Here is an 18,886-nt window from a genome sequence, read left to right as displayed (position 1 = left end):
GGTTACACCAACACAAGGGTGGGCATCGGAGTCAGATATAAACAGATAAACCTTCGGAGTGGCCTGATAAGCATAGTTTTCTTTCCAGTGTTGATGTATTACTTGTTGGAACAATGTTGAATAAAAGGACACTAGACTTTCATTTACATCATAGCCTTGAACCATGTTATGCTATTTAATGATTTCTAGAGAGCATTTTATCGACTAAAGTTTGGACACGCTCATTAGTGCAAGATGAGTCACCAATATTATTTGAATCTGTTCATTTGTTAATATAAGTGCTCTAGCATATATATGATTTCTCTGCTAACAGATATGGAATAAAAGCCAAAATAATATGACATGAACCCAACATTTGGAAATGTTTGCCTTTTATTTCTTTAGAAATATTTTTTATTTGATTGGAAATCAACAATACACAGCTGTATATCTTTCAAAAGTTTGGGGTCAGTTCAGTTAAAAAAAAATAAAATAAAAATTCATTCAGCATTAGCAAGAATGTGTTTAATTGATAAAAAAAAAATATATATATATATATATATATATATATATATATATATATATATATATATATTCTATTTTGGATAAATGCTGTTCATTTTAACCTTTTGTTCATCAAAAAGTTCACAGGCTCCAAAAAAATAAAATAAAAATGTATATATATATATATATATATATATATATATATATATATATATATATATATATATATATATATATATATATATATATATATATATATATATATCAAGCAGCTCAACTGTTTCCAACACTGAGAATAAATCAGCATATTAGAATAACTTCTGAATGATCATGTGACACTGAAGACTGGAGTAATGATGCTGAAAAATCATCTTTACATCACATAAATAAATTATATTTGAAAGTATATTAAAATAGAATAACCTACCTTTAATTCAAATTGTAATATTTCAAATATTTCTGTATTTTTTATCATAAAAACACAGCCATGATGAGCATAAGAACTTCTTTAAAAATGTTACTGATCCCAAACTTTTGAATGGCAGTGCATTTATTTACTTTTTTATTTATACCTGTTAAAGTTAAGTTAAGTACACTAGCATACAAATGATCTTAATGGTAACAGACATGCAATGCTACCATTTTTGACGGATGGAGGAACAAACGAACAAATGAATGATCTACTACTACAATTTCACTTTAATTGCAGAACAAGGTTGATAAATGAGCTGGTAGTTTATAAGTGAAACAGAAGAGCTCACCTGTGGATCAATATGAGAAAAGTCAACCACACACTCAATCAAGCAAATATTTCTGGAGTGGGTCATTAGATCTCTAAGCGCTCGAGTCCCCAGGTGAAACCTCAGAGCTGTGCGGTGTCTCTGGGGGCCACGCTCTTGCCCCCGGGGTAGCCCTCAATCGCCGAGGCTTCTGACCCAAACACTCCACACTTTGATTGTAGACGCTCTCGATTAACAATAGACTGAATGGGGTCTGACGCTGTGGGTCTCGCCGAGTCCCTAAAGGAAACCTAAACCGAAGAGAGGTGCTCCGAGCCGAAACAGGCCACATTCAGGCAAACATTAGATCGGCCATCGCTGGTCGCGTGTGTGTGTGTGCTGATCTGTAACAACATTTACAGTTTGTCACATTTATGACAATAAACACTGAAAGTGAGTAGCTTTGAAATAAATACAATTTTAACAGGGAAAGTGTCTGTAGAGAAGTACATTTATATCAGTAAGAGATTGTTTAACATACAGGTCAGCTTACACAAACAGGGCTCACCGTCTTATTCTCAGTCTCAAGGTGAAGCTCTCATGCCACGAGAAAGCGGGATTGCATTTGTGAACAAATGGTCTGGGAACAGGAGCGTTGAGCTGGGCCACAGGGTTCACAGGTTTACACCACCCTCGCATGCAGCACCCCGTTAAATGACTTTACAGCTCACTTCAACAAAAAACAACAGCAGATAAGGTGATAACTACAACATGGTAATGGCACAACACCCTTTAAACATATAAAGGAACCTGACAGCTGAGAACGGATGGTGTGGCAAGACCTTAAAAATGTACACTACCACCCAGAAGTTTGGAGAATGTTTTTTGTCTATATGTCTATTGCTGACATAAGTTGCAATTATTTGATCAATAGTATTATTATTTACCATTGAATAGTTGTTTTCTAGATTAATGCTTTTTAATCATTTATTTCAGTGAGCAAAGCTGAATTTTCAGCATCATTACTTCAGACGTCAGTGTCACATCATCTTTCAGAAATCATTCTGATATGATTTGCTGCTCGAGAAATGTTTACTATTATTATCAATGTTGAAAAGAGTTGTGCCGCTTCATATTTTTGTGGAAGCCATTATGCTTTTTTATAGGATTCTTTGATGGATAGAAATTTCAAGAGACCAACGTTTATTAATAATTTATTTTTGTGAAAACATAAATGTCTTATTGCTATTTTGATCAAAATAATGTGCCATTGGTGAATAAAAAAAGAGTAATTTTCTTTTCCTTAGTCCAAACTTATCAAATTATAAAACATGCAATGCCAGAAGTAAGAAGTGTAAATGTACTTGAATTCATGTTTGCATTTCGTGTTTATGCTCTGATGCTTTGGGGTTGTAGACAAATATAAATTATGCATTTTTTATGTATTCATTCATTCATTCATTCATTCATTCATTTATTCAACTGATGCAATAAACAATTTAAAAAAATAAACTTAATAATGAAAAAATTATAAACATTTTATATATATTGAGTATTTTCTAACTGTGTATTTCATAGATTTTACAGATTTTTACTATTACTCTTAAATGTATAACATAGTAATGATAAACAATGAGTATACATGTCCTAACTTTGAATGGTAGTGTGTGTGTGTGTGTGTGTGTGTGTGTGTGTGTGTGTGTGTGCGTGTGTGTGTGTGTGTGTGTGTGTGTGTGTGTGTGTGTGTTTGTGTGTGTGTTTGTGTGTGTGTGTGTGTGATCAGACTTGGCTTAAAGTAATCTAGACCACTGTGGCAGGGGGATGGAATACAAAACTCCAGTTCAGGTGCAGGCCACCGGTCCATGTACGACCGAATTTAATTATTGATTTTCTGAGAGAGTGGCATCAGTTACCTCAGAAGTTACCCAAGCCTGCCTCTTGAGCAGAATACAAGCAAGGTCAGGCCACGTGGAGGTCATTCTGCTTTACTGGGAACTGGCTCAAGTTGGTAAATTAAACTTTTTTTTTTTTCAGCAGAATATATATAGACAACAGTTTTATTCAAAACACTCAATCTCGTTCAGTTGGGACATTAGCATGAGTTTGGGGAGGGATTGTGTTTTTGACCAACCAATCAAAGACAGAAGGAGTGTTTGAGGAGCCTGTTAGAGTCACCGTGTCATAACACCAGAAAATTCAATGTTTAGTGTACTGTATATCTGTTTTACAAGCACAACTCAGACGTTAACTCGGCAAAGACCTAAGATGCACCTTCATCAACAGAAAAGATATCTTCTGTTGTTTCATTTGCTCTTTCCTGCATCCAAACACCTGGCCGGGTGAATTAGATTGCGCTGTCGTCCTTGTGCCTTACTAATTGAACTGTAAACCCATGTGCGGATCCATTCATTGTCCCCCATCGCTCCCAGCGGCTGATTTATGTCCAGCGATGGCGCTGTGCATCAGCTAAAAGCAATCCTGTAAATCACAGGCCTTTCCCTCGCCGCTTTCATCACTTCATTAATTTAAGATATCATTACGGCCGCTGGTGACATAACTCTGAACAATGGTACACGCTTAAGATATTAATCTGCACGCAGCAACAAAGAGCCTCTCTGTATCTGCTGATTTAGCCACTGCTTGTTTTACGCTGCTGATTTACATTGAGTCGGTAAGCCGGGCTGATTTGGCTTCTGTCACTGAAAGATAACAAGCTGTCAGAGTTTTGCACCCGCATAGTGATTGTGTGGATTTACATGAAGGCTGGGCTTGTCATCTGTGACTTTGTTGACATACAGGTGATGTTTTCTTCATTAAAATAAAAAAAAAATGCATGATGCAATTTTGGAAGTTTATCTTTCTATATAATTTTTAATTTATTTTTTGTTATTTTAATACTTAAAGTTTAACTAAATGGAAATGATAAGTGTTGCCTTTGCAAATAGCTGAAATAAATACCTTTTAAATGCATTTATTTTGCTATTTTTTTTTATGGTTGTACTTTAGTTAATGATAAAAATCCTGCTTTAATAATGAACTGAAATGAAAATGAGCTTCCATTATGTTCACCGTTATTTCCCTATATTGATGTCAGTTAACCGGCTAGCAGCCGTTGATCTTTACCATCGGAGACAGTGTTCATAAACACACCCCGGCAGACTCTCAGAGCTCCAGTCTGTGGCAACAAAAATACACATCTGAAGTCATTTGGAAATTTGGGGCTCCTACCAAAATAACAGGGGGAGTTCAAAATCACGGGACGGAGCATAAACATTTTAGAGACTGACCCCTGACCCTTTGGTGTTGGTGTAATGCCTGGTGTGGGTGGGGGCCCTGGAGCCACAGTGAGGGCCGTTTGTGTCTCCATGGGCAGGATCAGACTTCCAGACCAGCGTCCCTGCAACATGAGATCCCTTGATAAAGACTCGGACCTGCGTTTACGGCACAGTAAAACTACACTCTTGCTGTTCTGTCACTTTATAACACTATAATTACTCTTGAACACCACATGGTTTTCATTTGCTTCTCCAGTGATGATAAAAGCAGACACGAGGCTTTAGCGCCAAAGATAAGTATATGTGCGTAGTTATGTGCAACGTACCATATCATTATAAATAGAAAATACGCAAATAAATAAACAAACAGACATACTGGAAGATAACATATCTGATATTAACTGAGAGTTTCATGTTTCATGTTTACATAGTGAGTATAGCGCAAAGCAGTGTTTCAAATAAATGTATGGATTTACTTATATTTATGTATTTACTTGTTTATTTATTAAAAATTCTAAATCTCCCGCTCTCAAACAAAAACATGCATGTATATATTTTGTTGACCACAATTAATATGCTTTCATCTCACAAGCTTTATAAATACAGTAAAGTTTTTTTTATTTTTATTTTTTTATTTTAATTATTATTATTGTTGTTGTAATTATTATTGTTATTATTATTGCATCAAACTGTATTTTTGACCAAATAAATGCAGGCTTGTTGAGACAATTGTAAGTTTTGAAAGCTCAACATTAAAAGTGTGTATTTTATTATTATTGTTACTAATTTTTGATTATGAATATAAATGTATTATATATATATATATATATATATATATATATATATATATATATATATATATATATATTTATATTTATATATATATATACACACACACACACACACACACACACATATATATATATATATATATATATATATATATATATATATATATATTGTTTTTTTTTTTTTTTAGTAGCTAAGATTAAAGTTTACAAATACCACATTATTGTATGCAATTCTGCTTTAACAGCAATGACCTCAATGCATTATCAACACACTACAATCTTATTGTTTTTCTATTTTTGTTCACTTGCATACTGAATTGTGATTGGTCTTTTCTTGTTTTGCGTCTTTCTTTGCATATACACTGCAAAGAAGAAGATTCTATGTCTTGAAAATAACGGCATGCCCTAAAAAATAGGCATGCAATATGACTCGGACAATATCCTTGACAGGTTTCTTGTCAGAACATTTCTACAAACTCTTACAGGACAAGTAAAATATCTAATAATAATAATAAAAATCTTCACTTACCAGACAATAGCGTATCTGCTTGGGTTCCCTCTTGATCTTTCATTTCCTGCTTCAGCTCCTGATAAGGAACACAAAAGCTACCTTAACTTGTTTACAAAGTTTTGTCTGATCCTAATTAAGCCACATCTAGTCAAATAGGGTGGGCAACTGCCAAAAGCACTTGAGTTCAGACCCACAGCTCTCTCCACAACGGCCTGGCTAACAAGCCCCAGAAAGACACTATGTAAACACTTCCCTCCAGTGCTCTCCAGAATCAAATGGTTTGAACTATTCGAGCAATGCTCTCTTAACGGTTTCGAACAGCAGACAGTTATGCCTTAACAGTGTGTTTAGGAACAGCTGTCCTCAAACAGAGCTGGGGGAAAATCCACGCTGGCAGATGTCATGCTGCTATAAAGCACGCTCCGAACGAGGATGTAATCACATATTCAAGTTTAAAGGGGACGGGAAGCTCAAATCAACCGAATACTATACTGAAAAAAAAACAAAAAAAAACATATATATATATATATATATATATATATATATATATATATATATAATAAATGTTGTATGATTTACTTTGGAGCAATTGGTAGAAACTTTCACAAATAAATACCAAGAAAATGCAAGTAACTCTTAATATGCAAAAAATGAAGTAGAAAGTCTGAAATAATGTTTTCTTGTAAAACACACTCTAATAATCTGTTATTCCAACCCGATCTCACGGCAATTCGTCAATTTTTCACAAGGTGGCTTATTCGTACGAATTCATACGACCACACTCGTACAAATTCATATGATTGTTGCCAAATCGTACTTATTTTACGAGTTGCACAATTTCGTGTGAATTTGTACGAATGACCTACACCTAACCCCGCCCCTAAACCTAACCATCACTGGGGTTTAGACAAATCGTAGAAAATCGTACGAGTGAGGTCGTACAAATTCGTACGAATAAGCCACCTCGTAAAATACGTACGAATTGGCCGTGAGATAGCGCTGGTTATTCACAGCTTCTAAAAAACATTTTTACAATGTAGAGACCTACCTCTTTTTTATTTTTATTTATTTTCTGTAGACCCATGAGTGGGAGTTAATAGAGGAGCAGAAAAAGGGAAGATTTATTAACAGCACTCGATTACATTTTTGGGGAGGACTGAGCCTGAAGGACTGGGGTTGCAAAAAAGAGGAGAGGAGCACTTTGGATGCTCTTGACTAAAAGTTAACCGTGTCTATTTGGCCTCTACAAAGGCCATTTTGGGGAAAGCTGGACTCTGACTCCACGACTTCAGATTAGGTGGAGTGGTAGGATTAGTCCTTAATGACTCGGACTTTGAAGACAAAGAGAGCCTCAGCAAAGAAGCTTAGATATGGAAGAATTAACAGAGCTCCACCAGCGCCCTCCTCTCTCCCTCTCATCCTTTCTCTTCTCCTGACTCTCTGTTTGCTCTGCAGTGCAGGTAGAGGTCATAGAGGGCACAGGGTGACCGCACAAAGCAGTGGTCTGTTTCAAAGCAGCTGTGAGCGTGTCCACTAAATGCTACAGACCAAAGCTCCAGAAGCATTTACAGATGGGCCTGTGCTAATAAATGCAAGCACCCAAACTCCACTGCATGAAAGTCCACATCCTTTATATCCAGTGAGAAAATTTCAGTTCTGAGAAACTTCTGTTGCATTTGCGTGTATGCCACATGGTTTGGTATTTTAATACAGTGGCATTCAGACATTTCTAATACTTTGTAAATTCACCCACAAAGTAGTTTGACATGATCCAAAGCCTAACAGTTGGAACTACTTTCTTTTTTGCTCCAGATTGTGAAGTTTAAAATTCTCTGAAATTAGCAAACCCACTAGGGAATTCGTACTTGAAGGACATTTAGCAGATTTGCAGAGAACTGAGAAGAATATTTTATAAGCTAAATCATATTTGAAAATGCTTTCTTGTCTTGTAATCATCATGTATTTATATATATATATAAGCATTGTATTATTGTTAGTAAAAATGTTTAACAAACCTTAAAAAAAAGGAAAGAACAAAAAAAAACAGAAGCAAAAATGCATGCAATTGCAAAAACTGTTTTCATAGATTTAACATGAAATCATTTTATGTGTATTTTTGTCTCTAAACATATACTTCTCTGTTGGAAAAAAAAGATAAGGATTTCATGCACTTTCAGCTCATTTAACAAATTGTGTCATGTTTTAATCTGTTCCACATAATTGAGCAGATTTTCCTCTTAAAATGGAAAAAATAAAACACTACACACACACACACACACACACACACACACACACAGACACACACACATACACTGAGTCATTGTGATTGTGATTTACTCTACGGAAGGTGTAAGTATACCTTCTGATAGTGTGCCTCATCATTTAACACTTTACTTCATTTCATCTGACTATAGCCAAGATTAGTTATTGATTACTGGGCTTTTAAATTATTCTAAAGCGAAAGCCAAATAGCACAGTCTTTATGGATCCACTATTGACATGGCCAGTATTTCATTCTGTTTTCTTGGCCATGAAGCCGTCAAGTGGAAATGATCAAATAATAAGATGGAGGATTGTTTTATGACTTCTGCACATTGTCATCAGTTTGCATTCAGGAAAGTAAATAATAAATGCAGTAAACATCCCCCATCTCAGGCTCTTGTGTCGGTTGTGTTGGTCTCATTGATGTCCTAGTGGATTTTTACATTGGGATTGGGTTTGCTTTCTTTTGTCATGATAACCAATCATATTATTGTTTTCAGTAGTGTTTTTGCAGAAGTAATCTCCACAACTCCAAACCGAAAACTACATGGTGAGCTTGAATAACATTTTAAGCCAAAAAACAGCATGTGCATTTATCAGATTGGTTTTGCCTGCTTGATAAGGCAAAAGGCAGTAGGGCCGGGTCAACACTGGGGGTTTAGTACCCAAAGTGGCAGAGAGCCTCGGGTGAGTTTATCAAAGTGTAAAATGCTTAAACCAGCAGGGCAACACAATCCTTAGTGCTTAGCGTATAAATCACCATATAGTCTTATTTACAGGGCTGCAGCTAAGCCCTTGTTATAAGTAAATACATCCGCTGGCAGTGATTGTATCAGAGCAAATGGGAGAATTAGACAGCTAGAGAAACTGGAAAGTGAGTGTGAATCAAACCTCTTAGAAAGAGCAAGCGAAGATCTGGGGAACTAAAACGTTTGAATACAACAGATTTGTCTAAACAGATAGAAATCAGTTCTTTTTTTGTTAAAAAAGCACAAAGTTAATTTTTAAGTTATTTTCCTAACCCGAATAACAGGATTCCAGTATGTCCACAGGAAACTGTTAATGACTAGTATGCCCAACAGTGCTAACTCTGCCAGAAAACGCGGCATCTTCTTAAATTACTTCTTTAATTAAATACACAGTTACCCAAACATGATATAAACCCTTTAACAAGCGCCACACAAAACCACAAAGCTGCAGGATTTCATCTCACACAGAGTTACAGTAGTTGTTGTTTTCAGTTGCATCTATCTCACGTGTGAATGAGACTGGGGGGAAATAAGAAGAAAAAAAAGAGAGAGAAAAAAGTTTCATATTCCTTTAAACCTCAAAAGTGTTGGCAAACAGAAGAGAGGAAAAGTTGGCCTTAATTCCATCTCACGCTGAAGACTTTGCATTTTTACTTAGTGGGCTCAGTTGGCTGAAGTCCTCTCGCCCGTAAATTGGATATTAGAGGGCGATATAAAAGAGGCTATGTGTGCGCTCCTAGCAGGGAATTATTGCATCCAATATCCCATCCGCCTGTGCAGATCCTCATCTAATAAAGGCACAACTATATTGGTCTTCAACTTTATGAAGCTCCATAGTAACACGCATACAATGGGATTTGCCCGGGTCTCTCAAGCAGGGTTCAGGACAATGCAGATATCACTGCATTCCCCTGCTCTTAAAAAAACTTCAACTCCAATTTAAATACAAGCAACCAAACAGTGCAATGGCATTCTGTGGATCCGGCTCTATAAAGAGCTCAACTGTTTTAGATCGGCGTCCTCAATCTTCATCTTTTGCATAGGAAGGGCTTGAGTGCCCAGACCCTGACCCAGCCCCCACCCTCAGTAATCCTAAAAGGGGGCAACAGCATCAGAGAGTGTGAAATTAAATACATTACAGCATTAGGGATTAAAGTGTTTTATGGGCAGTTGCTCATCCACATCAGACTTTAGCTTTTTAAATCCTAACATTTGATCTGGGTTAGGAACCAATGGCTGAGAAAGGAGCTGAACTGTTTGTCGGACCTACAAAGAGAGGGAGAGAGAGAGAGCTATAGGGAGTGTGTGAATCTGTGTAAAAGAGAAGTCATGCGCACTCCTGGGAAGAGAGTATTTACGGCTGATCCTGTTGCTGGTGGAAAAAAGCAAACTAACAAAATCTCCTTCAGGAGGGCGGCCTCGGTTAAGAAGCGCTGCATTTCATAAGTGTGTGTAACTGAGGGGTTTCCTTGCCACTTCTGGAGAGTAGACGGAAAAGCCGTTCTCCAAGGAAATTAGGTTTTAAACATAAACCTTTTAAAGTATATATATAGTAACACAAGCATTAATTCATTTAGCATTGAATAAATAAATGCATTTAGTAAACAGATATATCAATAAATATGAATGTTTAAAGTATACCTTCTTTAGATATAATAGTTTCAGGTGGAGTTTATCTAAAAATGAATATTTTGTAATGCCGTTCCAAAACCGTATGACTCCCTGTCCTGCTCTATTCCATGCAAGAGATGAAAATTAGCTAACACACCATAGAAGTTTGTATGATTTATTTTATAACATCTGTGGCTGCACTGTATTTCAAGTCTTCTGAAGCTGTTTGTGTGAGGAACAAAATAATTTATCTCAAATCTCATTTATGCATGATGCATGAAGATACGATTACAATCAGCTGTTGCTAGTAGGCAAGCAGTGTCATATAGTCTTATTGATTTATACAAACACAGGTCCAAATTGTGCAGCCCTGGAGCTTAAAAAAGAGAGAAAAAAAATCACATTTTAAACTAAAATCTCAATTTTGATCCGAAAAATTGTGGTTCGATTTTTTTCCCTCCAAAACATGCATCCAGAGTTCAATATCAATGATACACAATAAGTCATTGTTTAAAAAATAAAAAAGGCAATGTTATTGTCTATTTTTCTATGTTGCCCCCTCTCAATTTAGCTTTTTAAAATCAAGTGTTGGGAAGGTAATTCTGGAAATGTAACAGATTACCTTTGCATTTATTTTGTAATTACATTTTATTATTATTTGTGTAATTGTTACTCCCCAACACTGTTAACATCTAAATGCACTCCTTGTCTCAAGTGACACAAACAGCTATAACACGTTTCCTCCCAAGTTCAGTAGTCTCAATGGCTACTTCCTGTTTCCTTGGAGAATAGCCCAAGAAGGGAATAGCTATCAATATCCAACAAACCTGTTCCTTTCTTAAACTACCCTAGTCAGATTACCAGCTATCATTAATCATTCCCAGAAAAAAAGGGCATTTGTCCTTGTCTGACAACGTCATGTTCAGAGAAGAAATTGAACCTTTGTTTGGCTCCATACTCAATTGGGTTTCTTGAACAAACTGTTAGCTGAAATGAACGGTTAGATGTTCTCTAATGTGCTGAATGGGGGCTAAGAAGAAACCAGAGGAGAAAAATGGCAGCTGTCTCGAAATCGCCGTTCAGGCTTCTAATGAAGCTCTTGGGACTCCAAACTTCATTAATTGGTTTGGACTCTCTTCAAAAGGTTCAAATCAAAGCCTTATATAAAGGGTCACATTGTTTACTTTGATCATCAATATCAATTTACACATCACATACAGAAGTATCCATTTCAAGCTCAAGCTAAAATGCAAGAGATCCAAGGTAATGTTATTGTCAGACCTTCAGTGTAGACGACACACGGTATTCTGTTCAGACTTCACTGTCAGTATTTGATATGAGACGGGAAAACGTTTTAAAATAGCTAAATGTCACATGCGAGATATCATGACCCTGAGGGCTACATTAGAAGCATTTGATTCCACGGATTACAATACTTATTCAGTGCACATAGAGGGAAAATATGCGATGGATCTTTAATCTTCACTCCATGGTCTCCGGCCGTTCGCTGCTGCTTCTGACTGTGGGATTTGATTTCACCTCCTCCAGAGCAGAGGGCGGTCTCCGTCACTGAAAGACCAGGAGCCAGGGTACACAGGGGCCACCCACTCAAGAAGAAAGGCACTGGGAAACTGTGCAGCGGGGAAGGCTTAGATACCTTTCCCTCAGGAGTAATACAGGCCCATGGAAAGACCTTGGCTGAGATCTGCTTGGATCTGAGCCCAGGCTTGTGGTCCAGAGTAAAGGATGAATGATCCACCAAGAGTCCATGTCGTGTGAACTTGAACCATTTCGCTTTCTCCGCTTTCTCTTGCCTGCCATCTGCCGATGACACACTGTTTTGGGAACTCTTCCTTTCCTTCTTCACATGCATTTAAGTCAGCAGAACATGCTCAAGGAATCTTAGGTTTGGTACAAGTAAAGGATTTGTAGCATGATGTGAATATGATTCATCCCACATTTTCTCAAGCAAAATAAACGATGATATAGTGAGGCACATAGAATGAAAGTGAATGTGGCCAATTTTGGGGGGGGGGGGGGGGGGGGGGGGGACTTAAAAACAGAATGTGAACCTTATTATTCAACCCAGGGTCATTGAAAATTTCGTGCTTGTGGCGACATTTCTTCAACACCTATATTACATATCTTAGTGCACATTTTGCAGCAGTTTCAAAGTGAAACGGCCAGTGAGTGGCACTAAAACACGCTTTCAGTATGTGATAGTGGCCACGTTTTTACAGTGTTGTTTTAGCGTGTCTGAGGAGTATCGCTAGTAGGTCTCGCAGCATGATAAAATTGTTTTGAAGTAGTAACATAATACTGTGCGAAAATTAGGTTTTCTTAATCGTAACTTTTGCCCTGTAAATCATAATTTGCGTGGAAAGGATTAAAAGTTGTCTCGGTTTTACTGCGTCTAGTGTTCATTTCAACTAGAAACTCTGTACGTTATTCGTACGTATTAGTAATTTTTTTGAGTTTAGGAAAAAAGTATGATTTTGCAATAAACCTTGGTAATTATTATTTTATAAAAGCATTTTAAATGAATTATTCTGTTACAAATTGTATTGTTTAATCTGCAAAGCTATTTTGGGATTATTTAAGGATTTATTGTTTATGGCATTGCATTTTCTCTGTGAAGAGAGTTATAAAATTGGATATAACATCACACAGGAAAGATTAGTAAATGATTATTTTTTTACAGTAAAATATTGTTTTGTTTATTGTGGCTGTACTATTAAACAGTGAGTTTTTTAACATTCACAAATTCCATTGAAAGTTTTTTTTTTTTAAGAAAAAAAAAGTCTCAATTAATTTTTGTGGTAGTCAGCATTATGTCAATTGTGTATGACTTGCATTTGTACTGAACTTAATAATTTTCCTTTAACTCATGTGCAGCACTGTTTTAATCGCAATAAAAAAACAGTCTAGAAGTATCAAGTGGGTGCACTGCCTCAGGGGACTTTTGGGAGAAAGTGCAAACAGGGTGAGTCCCCGAGGATTAACTCGATTACTAGACCGAACAGGATTACGGCAAGCCAACTCCAACACGTTTTGCTGCTTTCACTTGATGGGAGCATAAACAGTACGCACCTCTGTGCCAAGCACACCTACAGATTTAACCCCATAAGTTTTATAGGTATCAAGTCAATTATTCTCCAATATAAACATGATTGGGGAGCTGACATCTATCCACAACTGTACATGTCAGCAATGGCAACACAAACAGCCCAATACACACAAACCAAAGTAAGGAAGAACAGATGCATGAAATATCTATAAACAAAGACCGGGTCCTGGCACTGTCTGTTGGAGAAATCCAAATCAGACTGTATAATGTGGGCCTTCGTGGGCTCCATCCATGGCATTGCCCTTCACATTCCCATTCTTCCTGTTAGAATTGAAGGATTATGGGAAGGAAGTGCTTTGATTAAATACAATGGGCATCTATCGTCTGTTGATTTGAGGGATTCGGGAGGCAGATCCCTTAGAAAAACCCAATGCAGAGACTGAGAGTGCTGGAGGAAGAAGAGGGGTGCGATAGGAGGAGGAGGACGGGTTAAGATGCTCCTCTGACATGCACTAGCTCCTCCAGCTCGCCGTAAATACTCAAACAGAGGCTTCAGATCTTTTTTTCTCCCACTCCGGCCACTTAAGCCCAGGTGCCAAGTGGGTCAATTCTGCAATATCCCATCAAATCTTGTATTGCTTACTGCAGATTTGATCATATCGAGTGGCCATGCGGACATGATTTCATGTACAAACCCGATCATTGAGTTTATGAGCTGGTGATTGTTTCGACATTGTGGTTTCGTGCGAGTACCAAATAATCAAATAACAGGCCAACAGGGAATGCAGCGTGGCGAGAGCAGCCTGACATCAAAAAGGTGTTGCTCATAAACAGGGTCTCTGGGTCTGTAAGACATAATGACAGTGCACACAGAAGACAGCACCATGCAAACCAAAGCCTTGTCATTTGTTGTCGCTTGACATAAATAAACACATCAGGAATCAAGAACACAATGCATTTGTTTATTTCAATTGATTTTCACATTATTAACCGTAAAGGTCAATAACGTGACACTCATTTTATCTTATCTATTTACTCAGAAGTAATAAAAAATGAAGTTCGTACATACGGCAACATGAATACACACATGCATTTCATTTCTGAATAAAAATAAAAATATGTAATGTTAGGGTTATACAACTGTCCTGATATTATACTAAATAAATAAATAAAAATTTGTCAAGGAGTCTTGCATAATCTTTTGTTTTATTTATTCAATTTCTTTAACAAAATTGTTTGCATGATTATTGCAATATGAAAAAAAAATAGTTACAATTATTCAAAATATTATTAGTCAATTAAAACTATTTTCATAGTGCAAAATTAAACTCAAAACAGTAATACAATTTAAAATGAATACAAAATAATACTAATAAAAATACTAATAAAATAATTCTAATATTATAATTACCGTATTTTCCGGACTATATGTCACACTTTTTTTCATAGTTTGGCTGGTCCTGCGACTTATCGTCAGGTGTGACTTATTTACACTGAGGACATAGAGCGCCCTCTCACGGCTGGAGATGGTAATGTTTTCTCTTGGTTCTAAATAAATTGGACTTGTAGTCCAGTGCGACTTATAGTCCAAAAAATACGGCGTATTTTTGGACCGATGCGACTTATACTCAGGTGCGACTTATAGTCCAAAAAATACGGTATATAATTTTAAGATGTTTACACTCATTTTTATTTGATGGTTACACTACATGATATACTGTAAGTCATAAATGTATCATTTTCTTGAAGACAATGAATTTATGTACAGTATTTTCGTTCATTCATTCTTTCATTCACATGCAATGACTACATGGAACCAACACAAATTCAAAGAGTGCACAAGATTAAACTAGATTTCCTGTTTTCTTTATTTTGGGAAATGTTATGTCATTGGCCCATATCTCAGTTGCTCTCTTGAAGTTATAATTAAAATTATTATATAAAATAAATCAATCAATCAATTATGTTGCCCCCTAACCCAGTCAAACTCTCTAAAATCAGGGTTACAGTCCAACTTTTTTCATACTAGTTAGCTCATGTCCTCATTAAAGAAATTTTTTCGACCTTGGTTTTAGGTTACAATCTTTGTAAATAGTGACCCGGGTCCTGCCTTGTCAAGCCCTCTTATCCCAAATGAATCATGAGGTCTTGTAAACAGTGCAGTGATCCAGTTTCTTGAGTGAGTCGGGCTGCAAGGGGGAAAAAAGGTCTGGTGATTTGCAATGGATTTACACATATACAGTTTCAGCTAAGTTCCCCAAGGTCGGCGTGCGAGACCTTCACCCGTCAGTGCCTTAAACAAGGCGTTTACCACCCAGCCTCTTCCTGACCATACCACATACAGAGGGCCAGTAAGGAGGGGGAGTCCCACACATCAAACGCGTGTTCTCATTGAAATTCTTCTAAGCGGGCTGTGGGATTTCATTTAATGAGCTGAGAAGCGCCGCTCGACAGCTGACTCTGGAGTTGCCCGCTGAAGGAGGCACGGGCAGACATCTCTCACCTCCGAGGCTGAGTCTACGAGTGCAACACCCTGGTCCGTAAAAGATCTGAATGCATCGTGCATCCAGAACGTCTCAAGAGAAGAGTCTCGTTTCGTGACTCTGGCTCTGATTTGTGACTTCGCCGCTAGCCGTAGTCGCTGTATTGTACAGTAAGCACAGCAAAGCGGAGCAGACCCGATTCACGAGCGGAGGAGAGGAGGCAGGCCGGTTTCAGCTGGCAAGGTGAGCACAAAGAGGCTCTTCTGTTCCTGTGGACCCATCCCGGGCCCCTGCCAGGGCACTTTGGCAGCTTGGTGCTTCCCTGGGGCCGAGCACCGGAGCCTGCCCAGTCTTGCCCTACCACAGCAGCTGCCAGCTCTCGGCCTCACACACACACACACACACACACCGTGGAACCTCCAGTGCTTTTCTCCCCACACATTCAGTCTCTAACCCCTCAAATCTGAAAACTCTGTTTCCTGAGTCTGACACCACTGAGCCTCCCTTTGGCGAGGACTTTTTTCCTTTTCGTTTTCTTTTTTTTTTTTTTCTCCTTTCCATGAACGTCATCTCTCTGCAGGAAATGATACCCCACATTCTTGACTGTTTGGCTCCAAACAGAACTGTGCAACAGAAGGAGCAGCAGAGTATGAGAAGAGACAGTGTCTGGAAGAATTGTCTCTTTTTCATTATCTCAGCATGTCTCTCCGTATCTTCCACTCCCATTCACTGTTTCTCACACACTGCATGGCCTGTGGGAACATATTGTTTGTCAGCCTGTTTTGCATATAGAGAGAGCTAAGCTGTTAACAAAATAATTGCTAAACAATTTCATATATAAATATACACTACTGTTTCAAAGCTGGTGCTGGCGTTTTTATAATGCTTTTGAAAAATGTCTCTTATGTTTAGCATGGCTGCATTTATTTGATCACAAATGCAGTAACAACTCTATTACTGTAAAACATTATTATTATTATTACAATTTAAAATAGCAGTGCATGAATATATTTTAAAATGTTATTTATTCATGTGATTCAAAGCTGAATTTATCAGCATCATTACTCAATCTTCAGTGTCACATGATATTTTAGAAATCATTTTAATTTGCTGATTTGCTGCCTGAAAAACATTTATTTGTATTTATGAAAGAGGTTTGAATGTTTTACGTGTTTATTGAAACCTTTTTTTTTTTTTTTGTAGGATTCTTAGATGAACAGAAAGTTCATTTTGTCAGTTGAACACTTTGTGAACTGCCGAGCGAGGCATGCAAATAGTTTTTACACCTTATGCCGCTGCCTTAATTGTAAAAACAAATATGTTTTCCAGATTGCACTGGGAAGAGTAGTGTGTGAAACTGTGGAGTCCATGTAGTGTTTTACTAGTCAATCTCAGAAGCTCTGGTGTTAATCTCCACCCTGCAGAGGTGAAGAACATTCACACCAGCTCCAACTAAACACTGTTTGTTAGCCTGATGTGTGTTCCATATTAGTTGAGCCCTGATTGACTAGCAACAACCACACAGTACTGACAACCTCCCAAAAATATACAAACAGAACCCCTAAAGTGTGACATTGTAACTTTCTGCCAGTTTTCGTGGGGCCTGAAGAATTATTCATGCTTGAAGACTACAGTATTTAAATTAAAAGTAATTAAAAGAACTAAACCCTATAACTGGACCAAAAAGTTATCAGAATAAACTGTTACATTCTCTGAACTTAATCATTTTGGTCCATTTGATTAGTTTTTTTTAGTTTATTTTCCATTCACATTGTTGTTGTGTGCATTCCGAGCACAATCAAGAATTACATGTATTAAATCAGTAAAGAAAAAAAAAAAAAAAAAAAAAAAAAAAAAAAAATATATATATATATATATATATATATATATATATATATATATATATATTTTTTTTTTTTTTTTTTTTTTTTTTTTTTTACTTGATTCAGAGCATTCACATTAGAGACACATTTTTGCCATGCACACCAAACCCCTGAATCAAATCAACACTGCGATGCTTTTACAGTATGAGTGTAAATAAACATATCATTAGCAGATATAAAAACAGGTCTGGGTAACAAAACTCCCAGAATGCAGCAGGTATGAGGAGGGAGAGAGTTGGCAGCTGCTAGACTTAGATTTCAGGACATCTGTGTGTGTGTGTGTGTGTGTGTGTGTGTGTGTGTGTGTGTGTGTGCGGGTGCTTGTGTGCTCATTTGTGTGTGTAAACACACGGGGTGAGGGTGAGTCTGCGCTATCAGTGTCAATAAAGGGACATCTCTATTGGGCTGCTCTGTTACACACTTTCTAAACAGCTTTCTGGCAAAGCCAGCACAGATTCCTCAGTGATGACTCACGGACAGGAAGATATGGCATGACATTAGGCTACAATTAAAAGCAAAATTAGAATCAGATGACAGAGAAGGAGATTTGCTTTTTACAATGTGTTCACTGAAATGTGGTTGTAGGAGAGAAATACAACATGAATTGCAGCAGATATGATGCGGATACCTCAATGTATGACGGTGAAACAGCAGTGAAACAGACTGATCACCGTTGCTGATACGAGGAACAACAGTGGATTTGAGCACACTATGAATTGGCTCGAAGGTAATTAGGGGAAAATACAAATGAAATAAAATATAACAAATATAACAAAAATTATATTAGAGAAACTCAGCATCCTTTTTCATGATAAGCACAAATAAATGAATAGGCTGTGTTATTAAGCGTATTATTAGAACAATCATAACAGTGATGGATGATAATTACTGTCGTAGTAGAAGTAGTAATGAAGTGTAGTAGAATAACAAACAAAAACAACAACAATTATAATTAATAGTATTAGCTCTTCTTGTTGGCATAACATAATAGCATAATAATAAATATTATTATTATTAACATTTTATAACAGTAATATTTATTAGCAGTAATG

At 37.0% G+C, this 18,886-nt stretch overlaps 1 long non-coding RNA gene across 1 annotated transcript; it reads right to left on the bottom strand.

The window, feature by feature from the left end:
- Window positions 1-986: 986 nt before the first annotated feature.
- LOC113113069 (uncharacterized) lies at window positions 987-6,148 on the bottom strand. Its single transcript, XR_003293535.1, has 4 exons — window positions 5,798-6,148; window positions 4,490-4,599; window positions 1,771-1,932; window positions 987-1,606 (listed from the first exon to the last, which is right to left on the bottom strand). It is a non-coding gene; the product is annotated as an uncharacterized LOC113113069 (long non-coding RNA).
- Between the last annotated feature and the right edge of the window lie 12,738 nt (window positions 6,149-18,886).

The sequence above is a fragment of the Carassius auratus genome, chromosome 13 (assembly GCF_003368295.1).
Source record: "Carassius auratus strain Wakin chromosome 13, ASM336829v1, whole genome shotgun sequence".
NCBI classification, from domain to species: domain Eukaryota; kingdom Metazoa; phylum Chordata; class Actinopteri; order Cypriniformes; family Cyprinidae; genus Carassius; species Carassius auratus.
The sequence above is the reverse complement of the archived record's forward strand: the minus strand, read 5'-3'. Positions and strand labels throughout refer to the sequence as shown.